General features: G+C 43.2%; 1 protein-coding gene across 1 annotated transcript in view; it reads left to right on the plus strand.

Moving 5' to 3' along the window:
- Kcna6 (potassium voltage-gated channel subfamily A member 6) overlaps window positions 1–20,370 on the plus strand; it is a 38,585-nt gene extending 18,215 nt beyond the window's left edge. Inside the window, exon 2 of the transcript XR_011707145.1 lies at window positions 19,999–20,370. The gene's annotated coding sequence lies outside the window, so the exon portion shown is untranslated. The remainder of the gene's footprint in view (window positions 1–19,998) is intronic.
- The last annotated feature ends 4,002 nt before the right edge of the window (window positions 20,371–24,372 follow it).

A 24,372-nucleotide genomic window follows, 5' to 3' on the forward strand; every position in this document is an offset into this window, starting at 1 on the left:
GATCCAGATAGCTCATCCTGCTTTCCCTTTTATCTTAAAGTTCCCAGGCTCTCTGGCTGGGAAATTTGTTATTTTTTAATTGGATCATCACTTCGGTGGAGCTGGAATGGGGTTGGATATGGCTATCTGGCAGGACCCCTTCCTCAAAACAAGCATCTGAATATGCTGTCTGAAGAGAATGTGTCCCCTCATTGTGCCTTCAGGAACCATCACTAGGTGTGATTATTCATCCAGTGAGTAAGGAGATAATTGGCAAACTCCTTGCTGGAATAAACATGTCTACACTGCTTTTATTGCTTGCTAAATTCAGTTGTCCATTGGAATCTGAAGAAGACTGGTTCCAGAATTCCCCACAGATACCCAAATCTGCAGATGCTCAAGTCCCTTATGTAACACCGTATAGTATTTGCATAGAACCTAGACATCTTCCTGTATGCTTTAAATCGTCTCTAGATGCTTTGTGTGCCTAGTAAAATGTAAGTGCTATATAAATATTTGTTAAACTACATTGTTTAGGGAGTAATGAATAAGAAAAATAGTGTACATATACAGTACAGGTACAATCTTTATCTGAATGGTTTTGATCCAAGGTTGGTTGAATCATTGGGTATGAAACTCATGGATATAAAGGATCAGCTATACAGAGACTTCTAGGCCTCCCTAAAAATCAGTAGATTTGGGAGAAGTTGGAGACTCCATTTTTTTAAATACATGAGCTCCAAGTGATTATTTCAGGCTGTTTAGACTTCCTATGACCCGTAAGCAGGTCTCAACTTTACAGAGCATTAGAATTACCCAAGAAGATTTTAAAAAGTCTTCCTGCCTGTCTGCTGTCCCTTGCTCTACTTTGAATAATTGATCCAGGGTGAAACCCAGATAAAGCATTAAAAAAAAATTCTCAAGAGGTCTTGTGTGGAGCCAGTAAGACACCACCAGCCCAAGAAATTCTATTACACCTTTATATTTAATAATTTTATACTCGATATGTAATTTTATATTTAATATATTTATATGCAATATTTTATATTGATTATGATTTTATAGTTAATACTTTTATAATTTTATAATATTTTATAAATCTCTTTTACTATGGACTACCATAACAATCCAGTGTTATGATTGCTCTTGTCCCAGAGAGGTTGACTGTGTTGTGCAAGGTCACATAGCATCTCTGTGTGTCAGCAGCTGCCATTCTCTGCCCAGCCCACAGCCAGTCCTGCCAGGCCCTTTGGGAAGAGCAGCCTCCATGCCCCGAGAGTCTCCCAGGATGAAATAGTCCTTCAGGTGCCTCTCAGTGCTGACTCGGGAGCCCTTTCTTTCCCTCCTCACCCACCTCTGTGACTGCACCCTTCCTCCTTCCCTGTGCACTGTGCAGTGATGCTATCCTCCCACGCCCCATCCCACTTACCAGTGAGAGAATGACACTGAGGGACAGAAAGCCTGGGGGCTGGCCAGTCCACATCACCCACAGTGGTCTGAAGACACAGACATGCTGACCCTTAGCCTCAGATCCAGGCCCTTCTCTGCTGTCGCTCTGCAGAAAGCACAGTGCATTGCCGGCACCAAGAGACTCTCATCTACACCCAGGCTGTCCCACAGCTGTGTCCCCTTCTCCCCTATTGCCACTCCAGTCAAGCATTCTCACAGCCATCACAGCTTCCCTGGCCCTGTACCCAATACCGTCTCCCTCCCTACTTCCAAATAACCCCAAAGCCCACCTGAGTCCTTCCTGAGAGGCCACTTCCTGCTGCAGCTGAGTCCCCCCTCTGGGTTGACAGGAGCTTCGCAAGGTGGGTCAGGGGGCAGAAGAGCCATAACCAGGAACTGCATGCGTCCCTTCCACAGCCCCCACCCAGCAACCAGCTCTCAGCTCGAAATCTGTCCCTGACTCAAACCGAGGACTTTTGTTTCTCTTTCCTCTTCTTCTTGTCCAAACCTTTTTCCTCGCACAGGCTGCATCCTGGAGAAGCTCCCAGCAACTGCAGGCTTTCTGTGTCAGCATCCTGCAGTCTCCATCGGGATGCTGGGGGGGCAGGATGGAGGAGGCGGGGTTTGGCCTTACAGGCGATACAGGCAGCAGAACTGCACCTAGACAGGAGTACCAAATGCTGATCTAACATCGCCTACTGATGTGGCAGCCCTGTCATTGAGGCCAAGCCACCACCAGCTTTTTTGTGCAGCTACATCTTTCTTTTCCTCTTGCAGGGCTTGCACACTGCAAGTTGGCCTGGAGGGTCCGTGGCTTTTCATCTCCCTGCACTGACTTTCAGGGAAGGCTCTCTCTCTCTGACAGCAAGGCCAGCCTGCTACTGGGTCCCTCTCCTGTTATACAACGATCCTTATGTGTCTGTGAACTTTCTGCTGGATGATATTTGGAAGGAGCATAGGGAAGGAGGGTAGTCGCCAGCTCTTCTCTCCCAAAGCAAAGGAAAGATTTTGACTCTCAAAGTGGTCCCTGGAGTTACATGTGACCCAGAACATCTGGTTTGGTGGATCTTACCTTTCTGGTTGGATATGGTCTGACATCTGTCAGATGGCCCAAGAGTCCTACCCAGTAACCTCCTTTACTTCCCAATATCCACAGCTTATGAGCCAGATTGGTATTGTCAGACCCATTTCCCCACAGTGGATTGGACCAGGGTTGAACTTGAGCCAGTCTCAGTCTCTTTCCTAGGAAGCTTAGTTGGGACAAAAGGTTCTGGTTCAGCTTGTACTCTATGGGAGAAATAGCAAACCTTCTAGTCAGGGGAGCTGGAAGGGGTCTGAACCATCTTCTGACTTCACTTCCCATTTGTAAATGAAATAAAGAGTTGAAGACCTAAGAGATCATTTGATTGACCCAAATCCACATGGCCACTATAGCTACTTTATAACAGAGCTGGATCTTGGTGTTCAAAGTGTTAATACAAATATTCTCTTGGCTAAGAGGTAATGAATTGGCAAATAATATCTTATGGAAGCTTATATTCAGCTCAAATTTTGAAGAAATGATATTAATTAGGCACTACATGGTGTTTAGTGGAAACTGCACAGGTCCCAGCATCTGACTGAGCTGGACTTGAACTCTGGCTGTTCTCCTCACTAGCATTTGGACCTTGGGCACATTTCTCACATTTAGGTATTGATTCCTCAACTATAGAATGGGGATCATAGGGCTGGGGATGTAACTCAGCAGTAGAGTGCTTGCCTAGCATTTGTGAGGCCCTGGGTTCCATCCAGCAATGCAAAACAGTACAAAACAAAAAATTCAACAAGAAACAAAAAATAACAACAAAAAAAAGGGAGGGGTTTTGTTGTTACAGGGTGTTCTAATGAGGATCAGAGACGCTTTGCAATTAATCTTTGCTTCATAAAAGAAAAGAGGTCTTTCTATTTAAATCAATAATATTCTGTATTCCTAGTATTCTATTCTGCAGCTGGTGTGGTTTTGAAATTATTTAGGGCCCTTCTCTCTCTCTCTCTCTTTTTTTTTTTTTTCAATTCTTTAGCAGCACTCTTTTAGGGAGCTGTTGGCTGCATCTGACAGTGGCATTTAGAAACAAAAGATCTAGTCAAGCCAGGCTCTGTAATGGGGAAGTAGACCCCGTCTCCTGATGGGAGGGGCTTCCAAGTCACTTTGCCAAGGGCGCATGGGGAAATGGAACCATTTTGGCAATGGGTTTGCCAGAGACAATGATGTTGGTTTGAGGGATTCTGTTCTTGGGACTTGCTGGACTTCCCCCTTGTGCTCACAGATGGCAGCAGCAGTTCCAGGCCTCCTGTGCTCCCACAGCTGTGACTGAATTCAGGAAGGGCCAAGAGTCCTCCTAGGGATCAGAACTTGCGGCTCCCACTAGGACGTGGTTAGGACACTCCCTAACCAGGATCACTGGGAGGGTGGGATAACCATGATGTGTTTATTTATTTATTTATTTTTAACTTTTGAGACAGGGTCTCCTTATGTTGCCTAGGTTGTGCTTGAACTCTCAGTCAAGCGATCCTCCCACCTCAGCCTCCTGAGTAGCTGGGGCTTCAGGCACATACCACCTGCCCACCACTGTGATCTCTTTAGAGTCAGTGGGAGTCACCCAGCAGGGCTGGGGAGGGACCAGAAATCTGAACAAAACAGGAGATTAGAGACCAAAGAAAACAGAAGCAGGAGTTGGCAGCAGGGCTGGGAATCATTAGGGTGTGGAGGACACTCTACATGGAGGCTGTCCCCCTTTAGTAGACATTAGTCTGCAGCTTAAATGTGCCAGGCCCCATGAAATGGAAAGTAAGCAGGACTTCAGTCTTTGTAGAGAGACCACGTCCTGAGGGCAGAGACAGTGAACAACTGGCTGTGGTAAGTTACAGTGGTGAGAGGTAGAAGTTGGGGGCAGCTTTGGGGCTTACACCAGGGCCCAGATCCCACCCAGCTGTTCACCCCTTCACCACTGATCTCTCACTAAGAGTGATAGAAAAACGAACAATGCAGGAGTCAGGATACAACTAGTTAGTATCTAGTTAAAGTATCTAGTTAGTATGTAATTAAAACTGCTTCCAGTTGCCTGCAATTCTGTGCTCTTGGGTAAAAGACTGAATTGAGACATATGGCTGGGATACAGACCAAAGGGAGGGTCTCTTTTTCTTATGTATCTTAGAACTAAAATCTGTGACCATCTCATTTAGAGGTGACTTCTGGGAGAAAGAGAGAAAGCAAGACCACAAAGTTGCTCTAGGTCCACTTGCCCTGATGGTTTCATAGAGTGTGAATCATATGGACAGAAGAAAATATGCTTGGCCCAAGGGGCCAAGAACTGAAAAGCAAGCTGGTTATGAAGACAGGTTGAAGGCACAGTAACTCAGTTAACTACTAAGACTTGGTTTGCCAAAAAAAAAAAAAAATTCCTTTTTTTTTTTTTTTGGCTTGACCTTTAGATTGGGAATTACTCTGCTTTAGAGAACATTTAGGGGAAACTAGGAAATACAAGCAGAGCAGGTAGAATCTGCAATGATACAGAGTCACATAGTAGGTGCTCTGGATTCTTCCTGTGGACTGGAGGGAATCAGGGAAGGTTCCTCAGAGAAATGACCTCATCAGCAGGGCTTTGGAAGAGGACCTGGAAATTTCAAGGTTGAAAAGAAAATTCTTAATAAAAGAAATGGCTTCAACATATGCATGCACAGAGCTGGAGAATGAGATAGTGTGTTCAAGGAACTGGGAGCTTGGGGTACAGGAAATGGGAGAAAGGGTGCAGGGCAGGCTGGAGAATGAGGTGGGATTCTGATGGTGAAGAGCCATGAAGCTACCAGAAGTTGATTCCTTCTGGTGGCCATGGGAGCAAGCAAGAATTTTAAATCGGGCAGGACATGCTCGGTACGTATATTTGAATGAAGTCTCCTGCTGAAGGAAAGACAGGAATGGGAAAGATTAGCTGTCCCCTAGGAGCCAAGACTAGCAGAGCCAGTTTCTGGGAGAGGTGTTAGGGTGGTCCACCTGGCCAGGAGGAATATTTTATCACTGACATTATTTATATTTGACATGAAAATAAAAAGTGGTCTGACTTTTGGCCAGTTTTACGATGGTTTTTAAATTCTCTGTGGACAATGTACCCCTATACTCCCTGAGCAGGGGCAGACCCTCAATGCACCCTGCTTGGTTCATAGCAGATGGGGTGGGGTGAGGGAGGGACTCTTGCAGGAATCCAGGGAGGAGGGCAACACTCACGTGCTAAACATCTGCTAGGAATTTGTGGTTGGATGGGCCCAGTGTAGGCTCCGCAGCTCAGAGGTGGATTTCAAAAGAACATTTGTATTGGGGTGCTGCTGCACCAGGCTGCAGAGAACTTTCTCCAAGAGTTCTGAGGTTAGAAAATTCCCAGAGCTCAGGATGAGGCTGGGATGGCGCCAGGGGTGGTTATCGTCATTTGACTGACCTCAGGGACAAAGGGTCTCGTACATTCCATTTCCTAGTTGACATCCCCTATACCCACCTAGCAGCTTTGAGAACATCTCTCCCCCCCTCGCACACACAACTTGGAGGGTACAACATCTCTTTTGTTCCTGAAATATCCTCAATAAAGCATTCAGCACTTCCAGGAAGTCATCATGCCCAGATGACAAATGGGCTTATTCAGAAACAAAGGGAGAGCTTTGTCTGCTGCCCCCATTCCTCCAGGATTGCTCCCAGCCTGGATGCCCCCTGGAGTGTTCCCTGGTGCTGCTCCGTGGAGAGCAGAACCTGAGGATAACAGAGGCTACCCTTGTCCTCTGATTGTTTTTCAAGTGCTGCCTGCACGAAATGTGACAGGATGGTTCTATTTTGTTTGCCTGACTTGAATGCAACACTTAACTTATCAGGATTTTTGCTGTTGTTGTTATTGTTCTTTTTCTTTTTTAAAAAATTCAGCTGTCTGATAAGAATGTAGTGATGGCCCATCAAGGTCTTTAATTTGCATTTCCTTGACACTAAGTGAAGTTGAGTTTCCTTCCATGTGTTTGAACTGTATAATCTCTCCAGGGAATGTCCCCTCATGTCTTTTGCTCATTCCCAATTAAATAGTTTGCCTTTCTGTCTTCTTTAGATATTCTAGATATGAATATTTTATCTAACATGTTGTTTACAAGATGAGCCATAGATTGTTGATAAAATCGTATTTATCAATACTTTGATTTAGGAATTATGCTTTTGGTATAAAATCTAACACTGTTCATCAAACCATAGAAAGTTTTCTCCCAAATTTTCTTTAAAAAGTTTGTAGTCTTAAATATTATATTGAAATCTATATTCTGTTTGAAATTCTTTTTATGTAGCATGAGGTTTAGGTCAAAGTTTTTTTTTTCTCCCCCATCTGATAGATGTTCAATTACTTCAACCATTTGCTATAAAATCTATCCTTCCTGCATTAAATTATTTTAGTTGTCCATACTTACAAGAGGGTATGTCGATGGGCTCTATTCTGTTCTATTGATGCATGCATCCAGTCAGCTACCAGACTTAATTACTACAGCTAAAAAATTGATGCAAAATCTGGTCACTTGATTCTTCCCCATTTACTTTTTTTTTGAAAAATTGCCTTAGCTCTTTCTGTTCCTTTGCCTTTTCATATAAAATTTAAGATATAATTAACTCTACATGGAAAAAAGTCTTGCTAAGATTTTGATAGGAATTGTGTTAAATCTATAAATCGATTTGAGCATTGATCTCATTATCATCTAGAGTATTTTAATCCAAGAACATGCTACATCTCTCCATTTAATTAGATATACTTTCATTTCTTTCATTATTACCTTGAACTTTTCATCATACAAGCCCTGTTACATGTTCTGTTAGATGTATGCTTACCTGTATCTTGAAAAAGCAGTTGTCAATATTATTGCATTTATAATCACAATTCTCATGTGCCCATTTCTGATGTATAGAAATACAACCAAGTTTTGCACATTGGTCTTGTATCCTGTAATATCACACTTGCTTATTAGGTCAAGGAGTTAAATTTATTAGCTTCTCTGTTGTACCTCATTTTCTTGAGAGGGATTTGGGTCACTGTGAAAAGTAAGAAAATAAATTCTACATAGAGACCAGGTCATGGGTAAATGTGTCTGAATCATTTTATTTATATGCTTGTGTTTTTGTAAGATGATTTATTGGACATCTGATGACTCCTGTGTGTCAGGTTTGCATTAATGCAAAGTTCATGTCCACCATACATGGTTTTAGGTAGTAAAAAGTAGGAGGTTTGCAGTTATTGTCAACTTTAAGTAATGTTTCTGGGATTCATACTAGTGATTGGCGTTTGACATTTTAGTTCACTTGATGAGCTAAAATCTCAGTTGTTGATTCTTGCTTGGAAATCAGAGAAAATGCTAGCACCAGGCAACTTCCTTCCCCACCCTAAGCTGAGGCTCTGTGTACTTTTTATATTGTTGGCTTCAACTCAGAGCTATTTAGGGGAAGTTAGGCTTTCTGGTAGTTCCTTTGCCTCAACTGGTAGTGAACCAAAGCCCAGTAAAATAATTCTCTGTGGTGTGAGACCAGAACTGAGGGTTCTAAGTCTACAATGAAGATCAATCCTGGTGCAGTAGAGAACATAGACTTTGGTATTTTGCTGTCTTGGTTTCGTCTAGCTAGCAGTGTGATTTGGGGTGAATTATTTAAGTTTGTGGAGCCACAGGATTCTCATCTGTGAAACAGAGAAGATAATGTCTGTCTCAAAGGATGGATGGATTTATTCATGATTAATTTATTTCAAATATCTTAAACATAGTAACTGATGAATAAAACATAATTATCATTATAATTAGGCTATATTGCTTAGGTCTCATTGGTTCTGTAATTAATTTAGTGCAGTTCTTTATTTTGGTTATAAGTGACTAAAAATCTAGCTCAAATAATCATAAAAGGGACTTTGATTAACTCATGTAACTTCATCTAAACTTGGGCTAAGGGTATAGTATGTGATCTATGGGGTTTTTGTTTTTTCATTTCTTTTAATGCAGTTTTTCTTCATGTTGGCTTCCAAAGATGGCAAGATAGCTAATAAATCCAGGCATACACCCTCCCAGGTTCTCCTTCAATAAAAATAGTGTTTGACCTGACAACACCTGTGATCTGATTTTTCATTGGTTAGAAATTCACCTTCTGCTTATATGTGGACAAATTATTAGGCCAAGGGAATGGTATGCTCCAATTTGACATATCTGGGTTACATGCACACCTTGGATCCAAGGTTGGAGCAGCTTTTACCCAAAGGACTTAGACTGATCATGGAATATGGAGACAATTTCTCTAGGGAAATTTGTAATACACCATGAAAAGAAGGGTTAAAATGTTGGGTAGCCAAGAAAGTAACACCCTTTCTTCAAACAAACAAATAATGAGAAACAAGTATCTATTGCATCCAGGTTCTTCAATGGCTCTTTCAGCACAAGAAAGATGTCATAGCTTATTCATAACAACACCAAAATAGGAAAAGGAACCTGTTCAGACTTTGTGTAATGAATTTCTGTATTCATACATGGACTTGCTACTTCAGAATACAGGATTACAGAACTAGCAAAGAATGTTTTGTATGATTTTTATCTAAATGTCATGTCACTAGTACTTTTTTCGAAATGATAATAGTTTTATTCTGATTATTGAGATATAATATGCCTATAGGTATAGAGAGCAAAGTAAAAGTTACCAGTAATCTCACAATCCAGACATAACTCCTGTCAACATCTTAGCATAATTATTCCAGATTTGTTTATGTGTGTATATGTCTTGTGCATATAAAATATTTAGTTGACATAAAATCAAACTTAAATTTACTTTATTATCTTTTTTTAACTTCCTATATTCTGGATGTCCTTTTGTGTTAATAAATATAGATTATAAAATTATGACTTTAAAGACTGCATACATTTGAATAGAAATACCATAACTATTTAACCATCTTCTATTAATTCACTTTTTCATGATTATAAAGCAATACACTGATAAATATCCTGACCTATACACATTTATCTCTTATCTTGTGAATAAATGTCTGGAAGTAGAATTGCTATGCTGAAGATTGTGTATGCCTTAAAGACTTTGACATGTATTACTAAATTGTACTGCAGAGGCTGTATCTATACTGGGTAGGGTTGACAGATAAAATATAAGCTGTCCAGAAATTGACATAAGCAATGAATAGCTTTTAGTATAAGAATGTCCCAAATATTGTAAAATCATCTGAAATCCAAGCGCAACTGGGGATCCTGCATTTTTATTTGCTATATCTCGTGAATTTAAGACTGAGTATCAATCTCTGATTCACAAACCCAATAGTGTTTCTGCATTTTCCAGACTGGGATCCCCAGGCCTCCAATCTCCAAGTCTGGCCACACATCTAGAGGTGTGTGGGTCCCTTCATTTTCCCTACTGCTGATCTCTAACCTTTTTCTTATGCCCAAACTATTGGGGAATCCTCACTGCTTCTCATATTAAATTTGTCTGCTCAAACTGCTATACTTGAATATTACAGGCTGGGTGACTTCAACAACACAAATATATTTTTTGACAGTTCTGGAGCCTGGCAGTCTGTGTTAGCCAGCTTTCTGTCACTATAACAAATACCAGAGATAATCAACTTTTAAAGAGAAAAGGTTTATTTTGGCTCCCAGATTTGGAGGTTCCAGTCCATGATTGGTTGGCCCTGTTGCTTTGGACCTGAGGTGAGGCCACACATCATGGCAGGAGTATGTGGTTGAGCAAAACTGCTCACCTTATCACCAGGAGGCAAAAGAGAGCAAGAGGGGGACTAGGGTCCCAGGACTCCTTTCAAGGGCACACCCCTAATGACCTAGAGACCTCCCACTAGGCCCCACCTCCTGAAGGCTCTACCACCTCTCAATATTCTCACCTTGGGTACCAGGCCTTTATCACATGGGCCTTTGGGCAACATTGGGCATTCACATGATAGCAAAGTGCAGGATCAAGGTGTCATCAAATTAGCTCCTGATGAGGGCTCTCTTCCTGGCTTCTCATTGTGCCTTCACATGGCCTTTCTTTCCTCTGTGCATACAAGAGAGAATGAGCTCTTTTTCTCTGCCTTTTTCATGAGAACACCAGTGCTATCAGATCAGGGACCCACCCTTATGATCTCACTTAACCTTAATTAGAGGTCCCATTTACAAGGGTTAGATCTTCAGCACTAAATTATTTGGGGGAGTGGAGGGACACAAATATTCAGTTATATAACATATAACTTTAAGAATGTTCTCTTACTATTTGCTTTCAAAGACTCTCAAGGAATTCATGCTTTTGCTAAAAAAAAAAAAGAAAAGAAATGCAAAACAAGCAAACTCTGCTTATGAATAGAAGAATAAAATTTATGGGTTAAACTCAAGAAATTAAGGAGGAACTTGATTTAAAGATTTGTAACTTTAATAAACTGAATATTTATTTATTTAAAACAATGTATCTTCTAAATAACTTTTCAGCATGCAGAAGTTACCTCGTGGAAACATAAAATCCACACAGTGATATGTACATATGTATAGACTAGAAAGTATATCAATAACACTAGTAGCCATAAATTATAAAGTTACTGAACATTGTGGCTTATAACAACAACTGTCTCAAATCCTCACACTGTGGGGTGACTTCAGTTATTATTTCCACTTCTTGGATGAGGCCACCAAGTAAACAAGCGGTTTAAGGCCAAGTTTGTATGACTTCCAAAGCAAGAAGTTTTCATTTAGGACATGAGTGATTTTTTTTTTTAGTGTAAAAAAATTTTTTTAAATTTTTTGTTTTTTAGATGGCAGAAGTGTGTGAATTGTTTATAATGAGTATATTTTGTGGGGGATATCAGGAAAAAAATTCCCATCTTAAAAAAACTGCAATGGATGAATATAGAAATTGAGACTAACAGATGGAAGAAATCACCAGCTCTGTTTGAGAGTCACGCTTCTCACTCCTGAATGTTCTAGCTGAGGGTTTGCAGGGAAGGCGTTAATCTGATGGGTATAGAATCGTTTCTTGTTGAATTTATTTCTCGTAGATGATTGTGACTGATGTGCCCTTAAAGATAAGGGTGAGCTGAAGCTTTGAGAGTGTCCTGACAATTTTCCTATGGGTGCTGAAATAAACCGTAGACCTCATTTGTCGCACATCATAGCTCCACCTCTCTGGGCAGCCAGAGGGCTTGGATGATATATTGGAAGGGAGTAGGAAGTAACACGTCACTCACAGAAATGGCAGGATGGTGGGGAGCAGTGGTTGGGCCTCACTTCTGAAACAGTGACAGGAAGAGTGAGTGCTGGTGAGGCCATGGAGTTGGTCAGTGGTTCACACAGCATCCAGTAAGGGAGATCCCTCAGATTCTGGTCCTCGACTCTCCCTGATGTCATGGCATAGTCCAAGCTCTGGGGAGTGAAGTCCACTACAGATGTGAACCCCACCTGGGCACAGTGGCACACGCCTGTAATCCCAGCGACTAGGGAGGCTGAGGCAGGAGGATTGTGAGTTCAAAGCCAGCCTCAGCAAAAGCTAAGTGCTAAGCAACTCTGTGAGACCCTGTGTCTAAATAAAATACAAAATAGGGCTGGGGATGTGGCTCTGTGGTCGAGTGCCCCTGAAATCAATCCCTGGTACCTGTACCCCACCCCACCCCACCCCCCAAAAAAGATGTGATCCCTAGTAGGTAATGCCAGAGACTGATTTTGGGGGAAAGATGGATATTTAAAAAATATATGTAAATATATATATTTAAAAATATAAGTGTAGTGGTCCAGTTGCATTATATTGTAGAATTTAAAAAATTGGGAGTCCCCATGACTAATTACCACTTGCATCTGAAGGAGAGTTATTAAGGAAGATTACCTGGTAGTCTTACTCTTTAAAGGGAACTTTTAAAAATATTGGTTTCTCATATAGTTCTGGATAAAGAGGAAGAAAGAAAAAAGATGAACTTAAACTTATTTTACTCAGCAAAGGGTTAAGTTAACATTGGTTTATCAGGTAGTGCCTAATTGCACAGGTAGTGTAAATAAGTGGCGTTCAACATTAAATGTTGAAATTCAGAGCCCCCTAGTGCCCCATCTGATGCTGAGCTTAGAATTGTGTGCATTACCTGATGAATGGTCATTCTCATGGTGCCCTTTCTGCCAGTCAGCATCACCAGCTTTATATAACAGTGTATGTGCTGCTGGGCACTGGTGGTGCCTGCCTGTAATCCCAGTGACTAGGGAGGCTGAGGCAGGAGGATTGTGAGTTCAAAGCTAGCCTCAGCAAAAGCAAGGTGCCAAGCAACTCGGTGACACCCTGTCTCTAAATAAAATACAAAATAGGGCTGGGGATGTGGCTCAGTGGACGAGTGCCCTTGAGTTCAATCCCTAGTAACCAACGAGACAAACAAACAAATAAATAAAAAATAAAAAAGTATGTGCAATAGTTTGGTTAGTTTCTTGTATATTTTACTCCAATTTTATAAAAACAAGGGAAAATACACACATTCACATCCACAACCCAAAAGCCTTGTGCTAATAGTGTTGAGACAAGATGAAAATCATTAGATTTGCTACAGTGATGAATCTTTAGCTTCAGTCAGATGGTCACTGGGGTTCAGCCAGTTGAAGGTATGGTGGATTGTGGAGGAAGGAATCAGTTCAAGGTCATATGTGGAATGCTCGACATATATCATTGATGACTGTGTCTAAAAAGCAAACCTCCTGGGTTTGGTGACACCTCTCCAGGCCAGCAACTACATGCAACACAATTTCCTGCACACTGCATGTTAGCATACATTTCCAGAATCACGTCTGAGGATGGGCACTGGTGGTATAGAGAGCAGAGGGTGACTGGGCTTTCACAGAAAAGCATGACGTCTCCATGTTGTAGAATTTTAGGGTGGGGATGAGACAGATGAGTGGAAGTTGCTTGTTGAAGTTTTAAAACATAGCTGGAATATAATGAAACAAATGACTTCTTCCATGAAGCTTAGAACTCGGCCTCTCTCTGGAGTGTGTGTGTGTGTGTGTGTGTGTGCGCGCGCACACACGTGTGTATGTGTGTTGGGGATGTGGGGTGGAAACAGATATTAACCCAATAAGTCTAAGTGTAAAACTGCAAATGTGCCAAGCAAGTGTTACAAAGGACCGATACCCACAAAAGTGCTATGAGAGCCTAAAATAGGGGAATATAGTTTAATGACATTTTTGCTGACATTTGAATGATGAATAGGAGCTAAGTAGTCAAAGGAGATGGAGTTCACATTCCAGGCAGCGGGAACAGCATGCCATCCCCTGGGGTGGGGAAACATGGTATAGTGATTGTAGGCATAGAGGTTAAGAGTTTTATCTATGGGATGCTGTGGACAGGTTTTAAGCAGGTGTGTGTGTGTGTGTGTGGGGGGGGGTGATAGGATCAGATTTGTGTTTGAAAATATCAGTCTGGTCACACTGTAATAGGTTGGAGGTACTGGATGGATGTGGGTGGGCCATTTATCGAGTTTTGCTAGTGTGCAGGTGAAAGATGGTCTTAGGGTGATAGTGACACAGATGGACAGAGGTGAATGGGTTTGAGACCTATGAGGAGGTGAGAACTACCTCAAGACTCAGGATGGATTGAGGTGGTAGATGGGAGAAAAAGGGGTGAATGAGAAGAGGAGCATGACTTCTAGGCCTTAATTACATAAAGTTGCAGATGTGTTGATCTGTTTTGTGTTGCTATAATAAAATACCTGAGGCTGGGTAAAGAGGTGTATTTGACTCACAACTTGAGAAGCTGAATGATCCAAACAGCATGACACCAGCATGCAGGCGAGGGCCCTCCTGGCTGCACCACAACATGGTGGAGAAGTGGAAAGGAAAAATGGTGGTGTGCAGAAGGGCATGGATGATCTCACTCCACAACAACCTTCTCTCCCGGATGTCACTGATCCATTTATGAGGGTGGAGCCCCTGTGACCTAATTACCTTCCACCAGGCCCCATTTCATTAGGGTTCCATGCTCACCATCACCACCCGGGGGACCATGCTTCCAGCCAGTGAGCCTTTGGGAGACACACTCAAACCACATCTGAACATGGGAGTAGGTGACCAGTCGCCATTTCATTTGGAAATTGGATGGAGTACCATTTGGGTGTGTATGGGCTAAAAACTGATCATATTTTTAAAAATTACTTTAATGTTCATTAAGGTAATATTTGCAAATGCTTTGGTGAACCAAACAAGAATATAAGTCTTCTCAGGAAAACCAGCACACCCTCTCTCTCTTGTCCTTAGCAAGTCCTCAGAGGAGAGTTTCAATTATCTTAATAGTTTTTTTTTTGTATTTACATTTGTCTTTCAGTAAATATATATATGCTGCTATTTCTTGATTTATTTTTTTCATTTAATGAATACTTTTAAAGCTCCTACTGGGTGCCAGTCACTCTGTTCTATGCAGGGATATATCGGTGAACAAGTTGTGGATTCATGTAGGGAGTAGAATTCCCTGTGATCATGGAGCCTTGGTCCAGTGGGGAGAATAAATTTTTTAAATGTTTAAATAAACTATTACTCTAACCACCTCTTTCTATAGAAGTAGTAACCTATTTACAGAAGTTTATGAATGATAAATAAACTGTGGTGAGGGTGACATAGGGAATATCAGGGATAAAATGCAACCTTAATAAGGAAGTGGGAGAACGGGGGATGCTACTGAGAAAACAAAATCTGAGAAAAGATCTGGAGTACAGGAGGAGGGAGCCCCGTGGATACATGGGGAAGGGCATGCTAAGCAAAGGGAACAGCATGTGCAAAGGCCCTGAGGTGGGAAGATGTGATATAATTGAGGAAGAGAACATCCTATGGTCCTCACTGCAGGAGCAAAGTAAGTCGTGGGAGAGCACTAAGGGTTAAGGTTAGAGTGGTAAGGTGGACTGACAGATCATTTAGGGCTACTCTTAACACCTTGACTCTGAGAGGTAGAACATTACCTCTTGTGTTTGTCCATGAAGCCATATGTCTTCTACTGCTTTCTCTGCCTCCCACATAATATTTTGTTTAAGTCAGTGTTCAGTGTTTATGTCATTATCATTATCAAGTATTATTTTCTGCATTGCCAAGCAGTGCATTATGATAATGTTCATTTAATCTCTTGTAAATATTTTGTTAATAATAGCCTCATTTTCTTCACCTGATTAATTTTCTGTGTTCCTATTTATAATTTGTTCCGAACTCTCCGACTGAGTTGAAAAATCCCTCTAGACACCATTTTTTTTTTGTGTGTCATATCACACTGAATGTATAGAATGCATCACACTGTGGGTTCTTTTATTTCCCCCTAAAATCTTTCATTCTGGAACCTTCCATTCTCCCCATCCATCTTGCCTGCTTTCTCTCTGCCCCAGCAAAGCCAGTATCATGGGAATTTGTTTTCCTTCTCCTCTATGTTGCGTTTCTGTTTTCCTGGACTATGTTTCCTTCTTTCTTGATTTATTTCCTTTTAGGGAAGGGAAATCCTCCAGTCAGCTTCTAAGAAAAGGTAAGTAGAAACTAGGGTTTTTAACCTTTCCCTCACAATGCCTCTGTTCAATTCTGAAATTTCATTTATGGTTGGATGGGTATAATATTCCAGGATGGATATCATTTTGCCTCGGAATTCTGGAGGCCTTCCTCCTCTCCTTCCTAACTTCCAGTCTTGCCGTGAGATGTCAGTGCTTTTCTGATTTCTTTTTAGGTGACCCCCCCTCCCCCTCAAGTGTTAACGTGTTCGTGTTCTCTTTTTCTTGGTACTTTGCAATCATGGCTCTGTGCTTTCATGTGGATGTGTTGGGTATAGGCTTCCTGGACAAGATAGAAGATGCCTATTAAATTTGAATTTCAGATAAACTGCAAATAAAGTTTGTAATATTTGAGACATACTTACACTAAACACTTTTCTCTGCTTATCCAAAATGCAAATTTAACTGAGTGTCCTTACTTGTGCTAAAATATGGCAACCTTAGAAGCTTGGCTTTTCATTCTGGAGACTTGTGTCTTTTGGTTTGGGGAATTTTTCATGTGTTATTTCTTTTCCTCTAAATTGAAATATTAGTCTAAGCTTAAAAGATAACGTATTCAATAAGGCTACTAGCCAACCGTGAACTTGCCCTCTTGTGTTCCCAAATAGAATCTCCTTCAGCTCTGTAGCTGTTTCATCTAGACTTGTGACTATGCTTCCTAATAATACACTTCCATTGCTTTTTAATTTTTATTTTTCGAGTCTTAAAAAATTGACTTCCTACTAGGAAAGCTTTTAGCTTTTTTAACACCACCCACCATTACTCTCCATGATATACACAAACACCCCACTATATAGACCTTCTCAACCCACTATAGTATAAATGTCATGATATTTATTAGCTCACTATTCAGTTCTACTTTATTATGACTGTGTAAATATTATTCTTCATCGAGCCACCTAATGTTCTGTGGTATAATTATTTTTCATTGCTCACATGACTTTATTTTCCTATGGAATTGCTAAATATCTTCTTTTTATTGCTTAATTTTTTATATACTTGTCATTGTTTGATGCCCAAAAGGAGGGTGGGGGTTCAGTAAATGTCTCCTGAGCAATGTAAATCTCCTCCTAGTTCATGTGGACATACCAGGCTAACTTTCACCTTAAACTTGACTTTATCCAATGCTTTCCTTCACCTCTGGACTAGGAAACCACTTGCTTGGGTGAGAATAGCCTTTTAGGTTGAAAATCACCTCCATTATCTTCTAACTCCTTGTGATGCTTTTGGTAAAATCTGATGCCATCCTAATTTCTAGATTCCATGGTCCTGGACCTTGTAGGACTAGTTTTATCCCCTTGGTTGTTCAGTGAGCACTCTTGGTCTGAAATGCATGTTTTTCAACTGTTGAACATTTTTCTTTAATTATTTCATTATTTTTTTCCCATTCTTTTTGCCTGTTTTCTTTTTCTAGAACTCTATTAATGAGACTTTGGATCTCCTGGACTGGTTCTCAAGTTTCTTTATCTTTACTTTTTTCCATGATAGTTTTGTCTTGATTTCTGGAAGTCTTCCTCGACATTGTCTTCTAGATCTTCAATTGGCATTTAAATTTTGGTTATCGTATTTTTTACGATTTTTAAGAATATCTTTTCTTCTTGGGCGGTTCATTTTTTCACGACAGTCTATTCTTGTTTCATAGGTAAAATGTTCTCTCATTTATCAGGGGATTTAGAATATTTTCCAAGTATTTTCTGCTTCTGGGATTTTCTGTTTCCCCCGCTTTTCTCTTCTGTTTTGAACTGTTGGAAGCTTCCTTGGATGTTTGTCCTACGAGGAGGATACCTGTTTATTTTCAAGAGTGAAGTGCTAATAATAAGCTGGTTGGTGGCTCTGAGTCTGGGCTTGTTGAGTGGTGAGCTCACTACAAGGTGATGAAGCTGGATCAGAACCTCTTACTGGGGACTTCTGGGAACCAATGGCTGTAAGTCCTTCTCTTTTGGAACTCTTTGTTTCCTCCAGGAAAGATACTATCTGCCTGATACTGTTCTGGGAGCAGAGCAAGGAAGGTGGCAGACTGTCTCACCACTGAGTGGTCCATTGTGTGGTCTCTCACATCACAAACTTAAGCCCCCTATTTTCAGTGCACTACCTCAGCCTGTCTTACACAGTGACAGCTGTTCCCAACTCCAGCCCTTCTGATCCAGGTTCTCTGCAATAAACGTCTCATCTTTTGGTAGGTTAGTGAATGCGCAGCAGCATGGCTTTCTGAGATGGTGGAGGAGAGCTGGAAGGGTGTTTCTCACTGTGATCATTTTTTGACCCTGCTTCTGTTGTACTGGGATATCTCCAACTCTGAGCATCTCTGGGTTCCCTGGAGTTAATCAACTTCTATTTCAATGGCATGGCCTAAATCTTGGCCTTCCAAGTTCAATGCTGTTCCTTCCATCATCTACTCTCCTGGTTTTTATTTTCTTTATTACTTCACCTCTACTTTCCTCTTTGAAAATTATTTTGTTACTGTTATTTTTTGTGGGGCTTTAGGAAGGACCCCTCCCCCATCCATCTTTTTTTTTTCTTTCTTTTCTGTTTTATTGGTACTAGAGATTGAACTCACTCAACCACTGAGCCACATCCCCAGCCCTATTTTGTATTTTATTTAGAGACAGGGTCTCACTGAGTTGCTTAGTGCCTCGCTGTTGCTGAGGCTGGCTTTGAACTCATGATCTCCCTGCCTCAGCCTCCAAAGCCTCCAGAGCCTCTAGGATTACAGGCTTTTACCACTGTGCCTGGCTCCTGTTTGTTTGTAATCCCTGGGTAGGAGCTGCTGCCTACTGGTGAGGCCAGTTGAAAGCACTGGGTGACATCCTTGTCCTTTCATGGCTAGAAGGTCAGTGACTCTTAGTCCATGCAGGATGTCTGCTCTTGCCTTCAGCTCATGCTTCAGTGAGGTCCCTCCAGATGTGGGACCCTTGGGCAGGCTCCCAATTAATTGAAATTACAAGTATTAGATATCTTCATCCTGCAGGAGTCCATGGCATAGGCATGATGATAACATCACCTGGAGTTCTTGTGATTCTTCACTTTTCCCAAAGCAGTTTCACAAACACCTGGATCTTGGGGTAGCTCTACACACTTGGAACAACCATGTCATTGTCATGCCCGGTTTCACACATGCAGAAACCGAGCTGTAGGTGATGTTGGTTGGTTTGTGTTTAGACAACCACGGGCCTGCTCTTGAAGTGCTCTGTGCTAGTGACAGAGACACACGCATCTCCTCGGGGTTGACAAATGAGGAGTTCCGTTTTCTTTACCCAGGGCCTGGTAGAGGCAGGCTCCGGACACTTTGAGCTGAAAATTTCACTCACTTTCCAATAGAAACCAACCACACTGTGTCTTGAGAATGAACACACTGCAAAGCGGCAGGAAATCAGAGAAGAGAGAGAGATCACTCATCCTTGGGATGGCGGGAGAGGCTCATGCGGGTGGTGGGGTTTCACTGGGTCTGGAGGGGAGCACTGAGGAAGGTAGGCATGGGAAACAGAAGCACTCTGGGGAGTGGGATAAGGGAGGAGTCAGGCCGTTACAAGGACTCTTCCAGGGAAGGAGGGTTATTCCTTACCTGAATGCCTGTTGAGGATCAGAGATGTCCCCCTGAGGTGTAAGTAGATGACCAGAAGTGTTAGAGGGAGACCAGCTGGATGGAGTATGGAAGGCAGCACTTTGGCCGTCTGGAAGGCAAGCAGATTGCTTGGACTTGATTCTCGGGGGACTAAGGGACTGTTCAAGGTAGAGAATGAAGGACAGCAGTGTAGAAAGACAAGTCATGCAGAAATGGCTTCAGGCTGCAGGTCCAGTAGTTGCTGGTGAGTTGCTGGGTCCAAGTGGGTGGTGGGAGGATGATCTGAGCAAACTGGGGAGCCCAGGAATAAGGTTCTGATGGGAGATGGGGGATCACGGTGCCACTATCAGACGAGCCAGGAAAGAAGCTGAATCCTCATGTTTCTTGGTGGCGTTCCTCATATGTCCCTCCATCATGTCACTAACTGCACTTCCTTTTGTTCTCCTTCCTTCCTGGCAGGGAAAATGTGGGCACGGTGGTCCTGGAAAGGAGACTGATGCATGCATTTGTGGTAGTGGCTGAACAGAGAAGACCTGAACCCTCAACTTCCCTGGAAGACGAGACCCTTCCTTGGATGACCCTGCCTGATGGCCCTCGGGAGGCCTTGCACAAGCAGCAACCAGGACAGAAAAACTTGAGATCGGACCCCCTGGAGTCAAAGAGGGGGCCCAGAAGGTTGGGGTGAGGCTGTTAGGAGAAGGGTAAAAGCTGGTGGTGTGGTCAAAAGAGACAAGGTATGGGGAGGACTGGAGATTCCAGAAAGTGCATGGCAGAGCCGCAGACCCACCCAGGAGCAGGTGGCTGTGGAAAAGTAACAAATAAATAAATGGCAGAGTCTCCGAGGCTGTGTGTTACGCTGCGTGAAAACATCAACTGCTGAGTCCAGCTGACACGTCAAGGGGTTTGACGAAAGCAGGCAGATAGCCAAGATGCCAGGTCCCCTGACCAGCTTCCCAACTGTCGTCAGTACACGTGAGCATGTGCTGGGCACCTGCAGAGAAAGGGCTTGATCCCCCTCTGCAGGTCACCAAAGACAGGGGAAATTTTCCAAGAAGGCAAGATAGATCAGCCATGTCAGGAGTTATCTGCCTCTTACATCTACAGGACTAGACAGATATCAAGGTCAGAGTTGTCTCTCACAGAACTGGGAGGACACCATGCGCAGGGTCTCCTGTGTTCAGAGAGGGCAGCCTTTCTAGTCACCCATGTTGCTCCCTCTCATAGTTGACAGTTGCTCACCCTTGACTGTCCTCACTGGAAGGAGCACAGTCTTACTTCTAGGAAGGCCTTTGACAACCAGTCCTACACTCTTCCAGGATCTCTGGATGGGGACATTCCCATTCATAGCCACTCATCCAAGTGTCTTTTCCTGTTGGTGGCAAAATACATTAGGATGAATTTCTTGCACTGGATTTAGTTTCCAATTAGATGTTGCTGGGTTCCGTTTGAGTTAATGCTGAGGCCCTCATTATCATACTACAGGGACTGTGCTCTTCATCATGTGTTTACCACATGTCTAGCAGAGCACCTATACCGAACTTCCCTCATAAGTGTCTGGTGAATTCCTGAGCAAGAGAACAAATGAAGGGTTGACTCTGGTTAATAAATAAGTTTAAAACATGTATACAAATAATCAAGTGCTCACAAATTGTTGAATCCAAGTGAAGGTGGTTGTCAAACATCCCTGAAACATACACGCACATGCACAAACACACACTTTCTCTCTCTCTCTCTCTCTCTCTCACACACACACACACACACATACACACACACCATTTCACCAGGCTTCCCTTCCTACTCTGTGAAGGCCTACTTCTCAAAATGTGTCTGACGTTTGTTTGTTGGTTCATTCAATAAGTGTTTATTGAGTACTGACTATGTGCTGGGCATTTTTCTGGGTACCAGAGATTCACTAAATAAATACCAGGAACAAGAAGGCTAGGTTCTGGTGGGAAGAGACAGGCAATTGATGCAATAAGTAACTAAACTTTATTGTGTGCTATGTGAGTTGATCTGCAATAGAGGAAAATCAGGAAATGTGTGGGGAGTGTGGAGAGAAGGCTAAAATAGGGGATTTAGAGAAATCCTCACCTAGAAGGTAGCATTTGAGTAAAGAACAGAAAGAGGTCATAGGATGAGCTGTAGATATCTGTGGGAACATTCCACTGAGTGAGTAGACTGTGCTTGGCCCTGAGATCTGAGCATTGCTGGAATGTTCTAGAAGCAGTGAGGAGGCCATATGACTGGAGGACAGTGAGCAGCCAGAGGAGCAGCAGGAGATGAGGCTAGAGAGAGCTGGGGATAGAGAGGGAGGCAGGCCACCAGGGCCTTATGGGATATTGCTTGTGCACCTAGCTGGCTGGGAAGCCATTCCTGCAGAGTTTTGGGCAGAAAAGTGATGTGATTGGTCTTAAATGTTAATGGAATTACTGGGTAGGAGACTAGTCGGATAACCTAGCAGGGGTCTGATGGTGGTTTGGACTAGGCTGTCACAGTGGAGATGGTGAGATGTGGAGTGATTCTGAAGCTTTTGGTGGGAGTGTCAACAGGAAGAACTGCTGTGGGGTGTGAGAGAAAGAATGAAGCAAGGACGACTCTAAGGTGGTGGATTTGAGTGACACATGGAAGAAAAGAAAGGCAGCTAAGCCAGTGACAGGTTGGAGGCTGGATCCCCTCCCCAATGCTGCTGGAGTCAGCTGAGCCCCTCCCAGAGGCTGGGCTGCCCCAGGACCCTGAGGCAGAGCAGGCTCTGCACCCTGTAGACTCCTCCAGGTACATTGAAGTTTGACTGTCTCCCAGCCCCACCTCTTTTTCTCAAGGAAGAGCCGCCAGTGGGAGGGGGCAGCTGTTGTCGCCCCTGCCCCATCTGTCTTCCTGACCCCATGTCTAGGACAGGATGCTTCTGAGTTTCCGTGATTCATCTGGTCTCTCACTCTCCTCCTCCACGCGCCCACCCCCGGATTGTATTCACTACCCTCCTCACGTTCCTCTCCCTCTCCACTCAGACGAGAGCAGAGCAAGTCTGCTTCCCAGCCAAGTGACAGAACGCCCATAAACAAAGTGGCCAGCGAACCTTAGGGTAAACCTGGGACCAGGGAACTTCCACCCAAGTCTAGGCCCACTGAAGTATAAAAAAGAGAAACCATCGGGGAGGCTCTCTTTCCACCAGGACCACTCCTGGAAATGTCAGGGACTTGACTCTGACTGGGAAGTGACAGAGTGGCAGAGTATTGTCACATCTGGAGGAAGCCATACCAAAATGGAAAGTGGGAGGTCAAAATGTCCAGGGCAGAGATGATGGGTGAGGAAAAGGTGGGGTGCATGGTGGGCACCAGCAAAAGAACTGAAAGTCACTTTGGAGAAAAGAATTCTGATGAAAGCTTCTGGTGCGGACCCGGGAGGTCTTATCTAGAGTGGATGGGTGGATGGATAAAGGAGGAAGGTTCTTCCTCATGTGGTGGACAGGAGTGCTGTCACAGGCTGCCCCAGACTGTCCCAGCTCTCTGTGTCTGTTATTTCAGGAATAATTACTGTCTTTGTTTACAGGGCAAGGTGGCAGACAACTGATTTACCAGACAGAAGTTTAGATGCCTTTGGTCGGCATTAGAAGGATTCTGCTTCTTGAGCTCATGTGGGCTGGCTGATAACCAGGGAGTGCAGGAAGCCCTCAAGGGGGAGACTCCAGTACTGTCCGTCAGCTCAGGTGCTGGACAGTCACAGCATGGTAGAGGGGGAAGAACCCTGGGCCAAGAATCTGTAGCCCTGGGAGCCAGATCTGGTTCTGCTACTAACTCACTGCATGATACACCTCAAGACTCTTCCTGTCTATCTGGGGAGTGGGGTGTTGGGCCAGGTGGTCTCCTGTGTTGCTTCCCACTTTGTGGGAACTCCGCTTTGTGGTTCTGAGATTTAAAACTGCACCTGAACAACCTAAGGCAAGCCAATTTCCAGGTCCATGATAGATCATGAAAGCCCTTTCCTCTTTCCTAGTGAGTTCCATGTTGTTTCAATTCTTTGATGTTTAGATACTCTGTGGTAGGAAGTTATAATAACGGTGACTTTGGTTTCTGTTAAAACGATTCTGGTATCCGGGCAAGAACGGTGGGCTTATGGATTACCTATGACATAGAGTTAATATAAGTAGAGTGCTGACTGGCTGGCAGTAAGCCAGTGTAAGCATTAACCATCATTATTATTATCATTACTATTATGGGCTGGGTCACATAGACTTTTCCCTCCTGCCCAGGAAGGGTGGGTTCCTCTGCTTCATTTTCACGGGGCTTCCAGGCCAAGCTAAGAACCCCACTGAACACTGGGTTGGAGCCTTAGTCCTTGTGGACCACACAAGAGGATCTTTCTCTCTTTAGCTCCATCGCAGAATACAAAACCTATCTGGTTGCTGGGGCAGAGTGGGAGGGCTCAGGATAAGGTGTGTCAGACGGCGGCTGTGAGAGCAAAGTTCTGTAATGTTCGTGAAGGTGCTCGCTGTCAGACTCCAGGCAAACGTAGGAGGCTGTGAACAATGCTTCAGCTTCCTCTTAGATGAGCAATAGACGGAGCTCATTTTAGAGTCATGGCTATGGAGTCATTGTGGTTTAGAGCATTTCAGAGCTGGGGGTCAGCTGGTTGTCCTGTACACCACACTCCCTAACTAATGGAGGGAAGAAATCCACAGAGAAGTGCAGGTGGTTTGTTCCCAGTGTGACAGTTGCTGGAGGAGGCTGCCTGGGCAGAGCATCAGCACTGCTGGTCCTCCGGCAGCTGACCTGCTGTTGTCAGCAGGAGTGACTCTGTAGCCAGGCCTTCTGTGCTCGATGTGATGGAGAAAACCAA

This window comes from Marmota flaviventris, chromosome 3 (genome assembly GCF_047511675.1).
Source record: "Marmota flaviventris isolate mMarFla1 chromosome 3, mMarFla1.hap1, whole genome shotgun sequence".
Classification (NCBI taxonomy): Eukaryota; Metazoa; Chordata; class Mammalia; order Rodentia; family Sciuridae; genus Marmota; species Marmota flaviventris.